This window comes from Mustelus asterias, chromosome 14 (assembly GCF_964213995.1).
Source record: "Mustelus asterias chromosome 14, sMusAst1.hap1.1, whole genome shotgun sequence".
Lineage (NCBI taxonomy): Eukaryota > Metazoa > Chordata > Chondrichthyes > Carcharhiniformes > Triakidae > Mustelus > Mustelus asterias.
This window is the reverse complement of record NC_135814.1, coordinates 64,004,913-64,016,924: the sequence shown is the minus strand read 5'-3', so window position 1 is coordinate 64,016,924 and position 12,012 is coordinate 64,004,913.

Here is a 12,012-nt window from a genome sequence, read left to right as displayed (position 1 = left end):
TCCTTTATTTGATTACAGCCTTGTGACTGTCATAAGTGTTGTTAGAGTGTGCTGGGTTGTTCAAGTTCTGAAGCAAAAACAGCTTTCAAATATAAGTACATTTTCTTAGTGACAACTCTAGATTATTCAGCGTATTTTAACCATTATTCTCATAATCTATATACCACAGACCCAGCCTTCCGTGCAGTGTTTAATTGTTCAGTGTTTGATTATGGTGTCTGTTTATTGTTGACTGCTCACTGTGTATGATTATTTAAGCTTTGGTTTGGTGACTGAGAAAAGAAACTAAACTGTAAAGAGGCATTTGGATGCAATGGCCGAGTGGTATTATCATTAGACTATTAACTCAGAAAGGCAGCTAATGTTCTGGGGACCTGAGTTCGAATCCTGCCACGGCAGATGGTGGGATTTGAATTGAATAAAAAATATCTGGAATTAAGAATCGACTGATGATCATGAAACGATTGTCGGAAAAGCCCATCTGGTTTTCTAATGTCCTTTAGGGAAGGAAATCTGCTGTTCTTACCTGGTCTGGCCTACATGCGAGTCCAGAGCACAGCAATGTGGCTGACTCTCAACTGCTCTCTGAAATGGCCTAGCAAGCCAATCAGTTGTATCATTCACTGAAGAAGGCAGCTCACCACCAACTGGGGCAACTATGGATGGGCAGTAAATGCTGGCCAGCCAGGGATGCCCATGCCCCACGGACGAATTAAAAATAAATAAGAGCAGAGAGTTCAAAGCATTGAATTAAAACTCCTGATCAGAAATATAACCTGGAGGGTATCATCTCTGCATATCTCTGAGGCATGAGTTAAAATTACTGGAAACAAGGATGATGGAGAATAGGGAAAGTGATGGGAAGTGATTAGAAGGAGAAGATAGTCTAGTGGCCTCCAGCTCCACAACCCTTGGAGATATCTTGACTCGTCTAATTCTGGCCTCTTGAGCATCCCTGATTTTAATTGCTCAGACATTGATGATTGTGCCTTCAGGCCTAGGTATTAAACTTTGGAACTCTTTCCCTAAACCTCTAATCTTCTCTACCTCTTCTTCCTCCCTTGACCCTTCTTAAAATTTATCTCTCTGACTAAGCATCCTTTCTAATATCTCCTTAATATAAAAACAAAATACTGCAACTGCTGGAATCTGAAACAAAAACAGAAAATGCTGGGAAATCTCAGCAGGTCTGACAGCATTTGTGGAGAGAGAATAGAGCCAACGTTTCGAGTCAAGATGGCCCTTTGTCAGATCAGTAAAGTCTCAACAGCTCTGACGAAGGGTGGCCCAGGTTCGAAACGTTGGTTCTATTCTCCCTTCACAGATGCTGTCAGACCTGCTGAGATTTTGCAACATTTTCTGCTAATATCTCCTTATGTGGTTTGATATCAAATATTGTTTTATAATGCACCTATGAAGCTCTTTTGGATATTTTACTATGTTTATTGTGTTATGTAAATGGAAGTTGTTGCTCTAGTTGAACATTTACATAATGTCTGCAATATCCTCAGAATGCCTGAATGCACCTCATGGAAACATATTTCCTTTTCAAGTAGCCTTGCTGAAGAGCTTTCCAATGAGAGCGTGTTGTATGCTTTTTGTGACCGATAAAGGTGGAATATCTTCTGGCTAATCATCATAATTTTGGCCGACTCTTGGCCGCTCCTCTGTTTCTAGCTATACCTCTCTCAGTGACAAATTTGTGCAACATATTGCAGACTATGTTGACCTTGAAGACCCTCATGGGATTGTAGTGTAAGATGATTTCTCATCTCTTCAGGCATCAGAAACATTTTTTCAGTATGCCTCAATTGTGCACAATAATGATGTCTCAGGTTGCCAAAACCTTGTATTTTCAGTCAGATATTGCTGATCACTGGCTGAGTGGTGTCAGACCAGCGTGAACAATGTCACCGTCTTTACAGTTTCAACCTATCCAGCTGTCAGTAGTATCTTTCCAAGTGTAATGTTAGCTCTACACAATTTTACGCAATGGTTTTCAAAAAAGGGTGAGTTTACGCATAGAGTCATAGAGTTTACACCATGGAAACAGGCCCTTCGACCCAACTTGTCCATGCCACCCTTTTTTTTAAACCATTAAGCTAATCCCAATTCCCCCCGCTTGGTCCTATCACTCTATAACCATCTTACCCATGTAACTGTCTAAACGCTTTTTAAAAGATAAAATTGTACCCGCCTCTAATACTACCTCTGGCAGCTTGTTCCAGACATTCACCCTCTGTGTGAAATAATTGCCCCTCTGGACCCTTTTGTATCTCTCCCCTCTCCCCTTTAACCTGTGCCCTCTAGTTTTAGACTCCCCTACCTTTGGGAAAAAATATTGACTATCTGGCTGACCTACGCCCCTCATTATTTTTTAGACCCCTACAAGATCACCCGAAGCCTCCTACGCTCCAGAGAAGAGTCCCAGTCTATCCAGCCTCTCCTTATAACTCAAACCATCAAGTCCCGGTAGCATCCTAATAAATCTTTCCTGCACTCTTTCTAGTTTAATAATATCCTTTCTATAATAGGATGACCAGGTCTATACACAGTATTCCAAGTGTGGCCTCACCAATGTCTTGCACAACTTCAACAAGATGTCCTAACTCCTGTAGTAAATGTTCTGACCAATGAAACCAAGCATGCTGAATGCCTTCTTCACCACTCTGTCCATCTGTGACTCCACTTTCAAGGAGCTATGAACCAATACCCCTTGATCTCTTTCCTCTATAACTGTCCCCAATGCCCTACCATTAACTAAGTAAGTCCTGCCCTGGTTCAAACGACCAAAATGCATCACCTTGCATTTACTTAAATTAAATTTCATCTGCCATTCGTCAGCCCACTGGCCCAATTGATCAAGATCCTGTTGCAATCCTAAATAACCTTCTTCACTGTCCACTATTCCACCAATCATGGTGTCATCTGCAAAGTTACTAACCATGCCTCCTAAATTCTCATCCAGATCATTAATATAAATGACAAATAACAGTGGACACAGCACCGATCCCTGAGGCACACCGCTGGTCACAGGCCTCCAGTTTGAAAAAAATACCCTCTACAACCACCCTCTGTCTTCTGTCATCAAACTAATTTTGTATCCATTTGGCTACCTCACCCTTGATCCCATAAGATTTAACCTTATGCAACAACCTACCATGTGGTACCTTGTCAAAGGCCTTGCTAAAGTCCATGTAGACAACATCAACTGCACTGCCCTCATCTACCTTCTTGGTTACCCCTTCAAAAAACAGTATACTTCTGAGAAACTCCATTGCAATACACTTTCATTAATATGAATGGCAGAAAAATGGACATTCATGATGCACCCATTATGATGAAGTAATGGTATTATTGACTGGAATCTTCCAAGGAATGGCAATCACCATTAAATTGCCATGTAGATCCTATTTCTCTGCACCACGCTGGAGCTCCACAGTTCTGGCCAGGACATCCAATCCCAGAAATATGGAATATACCTGAAATGGAACTGCAGCTTTGTACTGCTGCAGTGTCAAGGATGACAAGCGACACCTCTTTTTGTGGCACTAGCTGCTGATTTTTGGTAAGCAGAGTTAAATGCCTTAAAGCTTCTTTGAAAATCTACAGAGAATAGGTAAGCGGATAGCATGGGTGAGGGGGTAGGGTGGGAGAAGGATGGAGTGAGTAAGGTAATTGGGCAAGTGTATAGGCTGGTAGGTGGATGAGGTGGGAAGGGTGGAAGGTGGGTGAGATGTGAGGCCAGAAGTTGGGTGATGTGGTAGGGTGGGGGTGGATGTGGTGAGAAGGGTGGCAGGATAGCAGGTGGGTAGGGTGGCATAGTGGAAGGTGGGTGAGGTGTGTGGGGTGGCAAGGGGATAGGGTGGAGCTGAGTGAGTTGGTAGATGGGTCATGGATGTAGGGCTGGTTTGGGAGGGATTGTCAGGTCTGGAGCAAGTCAGGCCGGGTCGAGGAGGTAGTCAGGATGTCAAGGAGGAATTGGGTGGTGGGGTCCAAGTCAAGCTGGGTTGGGGGAGACAGTGGGTCAGGGGTTGGTCAGATGGTAGTGGCTAGTTAGGTCGAGTCAAGGGAGATGGAAGGGGTCAGAGGGAGTAGTCATGGAGTCAGTGTGAGTAATGGGGGGTCAGTTTTGTAGTTAACCAGGAGTTAGACGAGGCTTTTTCAGAGTTAGAGATTATTTTTGGAGGGTTTTAGGGAGCAGGGGAATTGCCCATCCCAAGTTTAAATTTCCTGAGCAGTTTCCACAGGATCAGTGAAGAGGGACTTCTGTGGGGTCCTATAGCGCATCCTACAGGCTATGTTCCCTTTCCGACAATCCAGAGACCAGAAAATTTGGGCCATTCAGAAGACTATTCAACCCAAGAGCAATTAAAATGTATTTTTCTCATCATCAGTTTAAATGAAATACAGAAAGCTAAGCAGGGTGTAAGCACTGTAATCCAACCCATCTAGCCCCTGTTCTGAGAACTCCTCTCAGCCTAGCCCACGTCCATGGCCATCTACCAACTCAGTAAGAAGTCTCACAACACCAGGTTAAAGTCCAACAGGTTTATTTGGTAGCAGAAGCTTTCAGAGTGCCGTTCCTTCATCAGCTCATGCTACCAAATAAACTGTTGGACTTTAACCTGGTGTTGTGAGACTTCTTACTGTGCTTACCCCAGTCCAACGCCGGCATCTCCACATCATGGCTACCAACTCACTCAGCTCCACCCTATCCATCTGCCACCCTACCCACCTCACCCACCTTCCAACGTTCCAGAGGGTTCTTCCAGTACAGATAACAGGGACATTGATCTGTAACATTGTCAAGCTCACAAAAAGTTGTAAACTGAGTTGTAACCAATAAAAATACATTCTCCAGAGTTAAATTCACTTTGATGTCAAGTCAGGACTCAAAAGTTTTCCATATATAAAAAATGGAGCCACCGGGCGGGACTTTCCGGCCGCGCTCATCCCAAGGTCAGAAATTTCTGCTCGAGGGTCAATGGACCTTTGCATGGTCCATGACCTGCCTGCTACGATTCCCGAGGTGGGCGGAATGGGAAATTTCCACCCATTATGTCTGGAAATGCAAAGATAAGGGATTGATATGCTTGCAAAATGCTAATCCAGTTAGCCCAAATGGTTTAAGATGTTTTGAAAACTTCAAGCAAATAACACAAATTGATGTTGATTGATAATGTCAGAATTTGTTCTTTTTGAAATACAGAGCAGCTGGAAGACATGTTTAGTTTGCATGTTTTATAGGATAAACACTGTCTGCAATTTTCCAAGCAACAGTTTGTAAAAAATCTGTAACTTAAGAGAGCTGGATTGTTTAATTGCTCTCTGGTCATAAAATGTGGTGTATCATGAAAGAAAGCTGTTTATTGATAAAGATCTGGAAGGTATATACAATACCCACAAGGTAGGAAATTACTGAAGTGGTGTAAACATATACTCATTGTAAAAGGAGTCCCTAATATCAAAATTTGGAAAAAGGATTGGATGCCTCCATAGGACAAATGTCACTGAAGGTGGATTTTGATAGGATAGTGTGATTTTTGTCAAAGGAACTTTCTTCCCACCTTGGAACGAAGGATATAATGATCAAAGCAAAAAGCTATTTGATGATTTGTAGTTGAGTCAGCTACTGAAGGGAACCGTCTGCAGGGAGGTTGACAGCTTGCTGAGCCTTGTATCATATTTGTGGCTAATGAGTGTATTATTAGTAGGTATATTGTTAATTATTATATTGACAATCAGTTTATTACGAACAGGTGTATTGTATTGTTAACTAGTATTCCTACTAAATTTAGCATTTAATTTGGGCTCTGTGCGTTGTCTTCTTTTGTTATATATTGTAAACCAATGCATCTCTGTTTGATTAGTCATATGACTTGTAGTGACAGCATCAGAGACATTTGTGGGTTTTGCCCTCTCTTCCATCTTGGACTGTAAGCAAGCAGCGCCTATCTAATAAAGCTCCGCTAACTTGTTACGTAACCCATTGTGTGCCAACATTTTCATCCTTTTATCTTGCTGTACAAGTGAGCTGACCACATTAATGTAAAACACCTTTTTTCTCATAATTCTCATGTTTGAACCGTAAAGTAACCTGACCTGAATAATAGGTTAGGTCTTGAAATATTCTAATAAACCTGAAGCAGCTATTGAGTTACTTAATTACTGTGCAGTCTTAATTATTTTGAGAATAGAATAGAACATTGAGTGGTTCTAGACCTAAAAGGCCCTGACTGCAGACTGAACCGCATCAGTGTGAACTATAATGGTCTGGTTGTCTGACTGAACATTTACAGGGATGGGAGCATGAATGCTGCCACCCTAAGAGGGATAGTAAGAAGTCTCACAACACCAGGTTAAAGTCCAACTTAGTTGGACTTTAACCTAGTGTTGTGAGACTTCTTACTGTGCTTACTCCAGTCCAACGCCGGCATCTCCACATCATGACCCTAAGAGGGATGCAGGCTTGTACTCCTTGGAGCCACAGCTACTCTCCCGAGGCTGTGCCTCAGCAACTGTAGTACCCTTTGGCATGGTGGCACAGTGGTTAGCACTGCTGCCTCACAGCGCCAGGGACCCAAATTCAATTCGGGCCTCGGGTGACTGTCTGTGTGGAGTTTGCACGTTCTCCATATGTCTGTGGGTTTCCTCCAGGTGCTCCGGTTTTCTCCCACACTCCGAAGATGTGCTGGTTAGGTGGATTGGCCATGCTAAATTGCCCCTTAGTGTAGAGGGACTAGCAGGGTAAATATATGGAATTACGGGGATAGGGCCTGGGTGGGATTGTGGTTGGTGCAGACTCAATGGGCTGAATGGCCTCCTTCTGCACTGTAGGGATTCTATGATTCTATGTTTCTGTTGGAGAGCTGTGGCACCCTTGAAGCACCTTTGAAGAATGGTTTCCAGAACCACAATGACAACAGCCTGGCCTTGCGAGGCAGAGATCTGAGCTTGTATGACTGCAAGCTGAAAATGACTGACACCAGTCACTTAGTGGTGGTTTATTGTGTTAAAAGCATTATATAAATGAAGGCCATTGCTGATGCACTTAATCTAAGAGCACCCACAAAAGTGCACATGAAAATTTACCAGTTTCCTTTCCTTTTCGCAGACATTTCTTCTTTTCTACACAGCAAAAATTAATTTGCCCCTTTTAACAGCAGCTACAGTCATTAATGACTGCAGTAATGTGTGATTTCTCAGTCCCTGCTGACAATGAACTCCCTCAAGCAGGTCCACTCTCATCATGGAGCAATGCACACATAAATTAGAGCCTCCATAGAAAATTCTGGAAGGTTGGTTCAACAAGATTTCATTGAGAACAAAGCCAGCTTTTCCATTACAGTGGAAGTTTCTATCACTGAAATGGGAGTTTAACCCTTCTGTTGATAGCCAGAGTTATTGGCAAGATTGACATTGGACAGAGTGTGGTTGTGGGCATGGTAAGCGGCACATTTCCCACTGGGCGGCAAGGCGCGTTCTCACACCCAATTCTACACATTGACAAACTGCTTACCAACATGCATCATGGGCTGATTCATCCACCCTGCCATCACCTCATCAGGTCATAATTCCTGGGCCGTATTTAAACACCATCCGAACACACATATTCGCGTTCTGCAACCCAGCTTTAGTTCTGCACATTCTGAGATGGCCTCCAGAAGAAAGGAGCCACGCGCACCAAAGTTCAACCACGGCTCCCTGGTGGCTCTCCTCAATGCCGTCCACATTGTCCTCTTCCCCAGGGATAGAACCAGAGGTCCACCGATGTCACTTCGCTGGCCTTGGAGGGGCTCACAGTGTATGCCTGTGTCTTTGGGACCTAAATAGAAATGCTGTGCAGTGGAGGAGGAGGATGAACGGTCTAATCCACTCCATCAGGGTAAGTCAACCTTCTGTTCACGCAAAACTCACACTCTTATCATGGCATCTGCCACTGCAGGGGTCTCACACACTATTAACAAAGTAGATGTCAGCACTGAATGCCTCAAGCACACTTTAACATCACTACCATCTCATACAAAAGACCATAAGATTTAGGAACAAAAGTAGGCCATTCAGCCCATCAAGTCTGCTAACCCACTCAAGATCATGACTGAACTGATGTGACATTCCTCAACTCCGCTTTCCTGCTTTATCCCCTCACTGATTAAAAATCAGTCTATCTTAGCCTTGAACATACTTAATGATCCAGTCTCCATAGCCCTCTGTGGTAAAGAATTCCACAGATTTGCAATCTTCCAAGAGAAGAAATTCCTACTTATCTCTGTCTTAGACGCAACCCCTTACTCTGGGATTATGCCCTTTGGTCCCAGACTCTCCCACAAGGGGAAACAACCTCTCAGCATCTACCCTGTCAAGCCCCCTGAGAATCCGATATGTCTCAATATGGTCACCTCTCATTTTTCTCAACTCCAATGAATACAGGCTCATCCTACCCAGCTTGTCCTCACAAGAAAATCTCTCCATTTGCAAGATCAACTTAGTAAACCGATGGGACCAAAGAATCCCACCACTAGCAAATAACGCGCCACCTCCCACCGGTGGGAAACATGTGGCTGAGAGGCCGAAGAACTCAGCCACAATTTCTGTCCATTTCTCTCTATGGGCGGGATTTTCCAACTCCCCCCAAAACCAGAAAATCCAGCCCGAGGTTAATGGACCTTTGTATGGTCCACCCCCCCCCCCCCCCCCCGGTCCGTCCACCACCCCCCCCCCCCACCGCCTGCTACGATTCCTGTGGCGTGCGGGACAGGAGAATTCCTCCCTATATGTCCAACTCTCTCTTTCTGCTGTCTCATTTCTTTTCACCTGCCACAGGAATTTGGAGGCAGATTTGAATCTCCAAACCGTAACAGCGATGAAAACCAGACAATTTTACACCAGAAATGAAGCAAGGTGAATTATTTGTTTTCCAGATTAGCTGTTATGGTTTTGATTTGTTTCCTGTAGTTAGCAGAGGCATGTGTTTAAATCTTTACTGCATTCAATGTTACTTGTACTGTAAACCGGGGAGGTCCTCATTTTGATTATATAACCCACTTGTGGCCGATTTGAAATTGGAATGCGAATGGAATAGAAAAAGTATAAAATGAAAATTCTTTCACTCAGAGAAATTGGTTTGACTTTAGAATTCAGTAATTATATTTTAGTCACCTCCTTATGTTTCCTTGTGCTTAACAAATATTGAAAATTGCGTTGCTACAACTTTATTTGTTGAATTATTTGCCTATTATAAAAATACAATTATCTTTCTATTATATGCAATATTGCTTCACTGCAGCAATTTATGTAATCTACTTACGATGCATTTGCAATGTAGTGAATCATCAAAACTTACATAAAAATTTTAATAAGCCACAAAAATATAATTATATTTATAAATAAGTCAATACATCAGCAATGGATGTTCCAGCCTATATAAACAGCTATGAATATATTAACGGACTATTTATTTTTATCACGCATGGCTAAATCAAAAGAGGGCTTCTCCTGACATAAGGAACGCAGCCTGAAATAGATGAGCAGATGGTCAACTGCATGAAGAAAATGTACATCAAATGTTGCCAGGCCTGCTTCAAGATAGATTTCCAGCATAACCGTAGGATCATCTGCCTCCAGCAACATCACCCTTCTAGCAAGCACCAAGATAGCATCTGCATTCTGGTTTGCTTAAATAGTCGGCATTCTCCAATTATTATTCTTCGTGGTCAAGATGATTTAAGTACAATAATTTGGGGAAAATTACGTATCATACCAGCTAATTCCCAATGATCTTACCCTGCATATTTGTCCTTTTTCTTTGATATGACGACCTCCCTTTGTCTGTGTGTCTTATTTCTCTTCACCTGTCACAAAACACTGGAAATGGATTTGAATCCCCAACTCCCTGGGGAAATTCTAATACCGAAGGTCTGGGGGTTGAGAGCAGTTGGGGGTGGGGGAAAAGGTAAGATCTTTGAAAAGTGGTAAATCTCAACCCCCAACCCCAATTCAGTTCCAATTCACTTCCAATCTGCCCACTTCCAGTTTTAACTGAGTGATTTCAAGCCAGGGGAATCAAGTCAGTTGGTGAAATCTTTTGAGGAGTCTCAATGCTTCCATTTTAGCAGCATTTTATTTTTAACACACAGAGGCTGAGATTCAAGGGCCTTGGGAGCCTGGGTGGGTAAAATGAGTGAGAGATAAGTGCCTTATTAGACTGCATATCGACAAAGTGAAGCAGGAGTTTTGCCTCCAGGCCCACCAAACCTACCAATTGCCAATTATCTAACCACCAGCCTCTGTGATGGCCGAACTAACCTAATGCAAATTCCAAATGCCACCCGGCTATGCGAAACACCCTTACCACCCCAACCCTGGAAACTCGAATTTATCTGATATTTACTCCATTGCTGTTTTCCTATCCAATGGGCCTGTCAATCTGGATGTGTGTTGAATGGAAAACCTGTTGAAATAATTCAAAAGACATCCTTTGGTTAAATTCTGCAGATTGTCCAAGAAGCACATCCATCTATACAATAAAAACAAATTATTGTGGATGCTGGAAACCTGAAATAAAAACAGAAAATGCTGGAAAAACTCTGGCAGCATCTATGGAGAGAGAAAGAGTTAATGTTCGGAATCTGTGTGACTCTTCTTCAGGACATACATCTAATTTTCCAATCTAAAAGTCCTCCCTGTGCCGTTCTTACTTCTATGAATTATTGAAGCCATGAAAACTACAGGAACTTGGGGGAGCTTCCACAGGGCTCTCTAATTCTACTACCATAACTTTGCTCATTTTTGACTTTTAACGTTTACTCTGGGGGGTTTGGCAAATGTTCTTAAATTTCAGGCTATTGTTTCTCTTGGGGTACATGGCTAGTTGTAACATTTGCTATCTTGTTATGATTATCTAAGAGAACTGGAATGAAGGAATGAGATATAGGGAGCAAGAGACTGGAGCCAGGAGGAAGTGGGGACACTGGGGCCTGTGACATGGAGGGTGGGGGCTAGGATTAGGCCAGAGAGAATGGAGGTTGGAAGAACTTGCTGCAGTGAGGAGCTGGGAATTTACTTGGAGCTGATTCAAGCTGTGAGGTTTGGTCACTTGTAACCAACAAATTCAATTAATTAAAGATGTCATAGTAAAGGCAAGAGTGATCATAACATGTAAGAATTTCATCTTCAATTTGAGAGTGAGATATTGTGAATCCAATAAATATTTAAGTTCAAAACACTTTTATGAAGGCAATTTATTGACAATTACAAGGGTGTGAAGATGGAGTTGGCTAAAATGAAATGAGGAAATAGGGTAAAAGGGAAAACAGTAGAGAAGCAGATATTTAAGGAGGTAGTTCAGAAATCTCAACAAAGATATGAGGAAGAAAGACTACCAGAAGGATCCACCATCCATGGACAACTAAGGAAGTTGAGGGTGATATCAAATTGAAGGATTAGTGGTAAACCAGAAGATTGGGAAAGTTACAGACACCCAGCAAAGGATGATCAAAAAATAATAGAGGGAGAAAATGGAGCGTAAGAGAAAGCTAGCATGAAATATAAGAGCAGACAGGAAAAGTTCGACAAGGATGTAAAAAGGAAAAGAATAAGTAAAGAAAGCATCAGTCCCTGAGAAGGATATAACATCGACTTCAGCATGAGAAAGGAGGAAATGGCAGAGGCGTTGATCAGGTATTTTGTATGTGAATTCAGAGTAAAAGCATCCCAAGAAGAGCAAAAAATCAAGAGGCGAAAGGGAGAGGCGAGCTTCAAACAATCACAATCACCAGAGAAAAAATACTAGGAAAACTAATGCAACTTAACGCTGACCAGTCCCCCTGGACCTGATGGTCTGTATCCTAGGGTCTTAAAATGAAGTGGCTGGCGATATAGTGAACGCATCAGATTGTTGTACCTGTTAATTCTCAGATACTTTCAACCAGTTTACTTACTCCAAGGTTTTACCCCGATGTCCTTATTTGCAAGATGGACAAAGGACAAACACAAATAAAGGTTCAACAA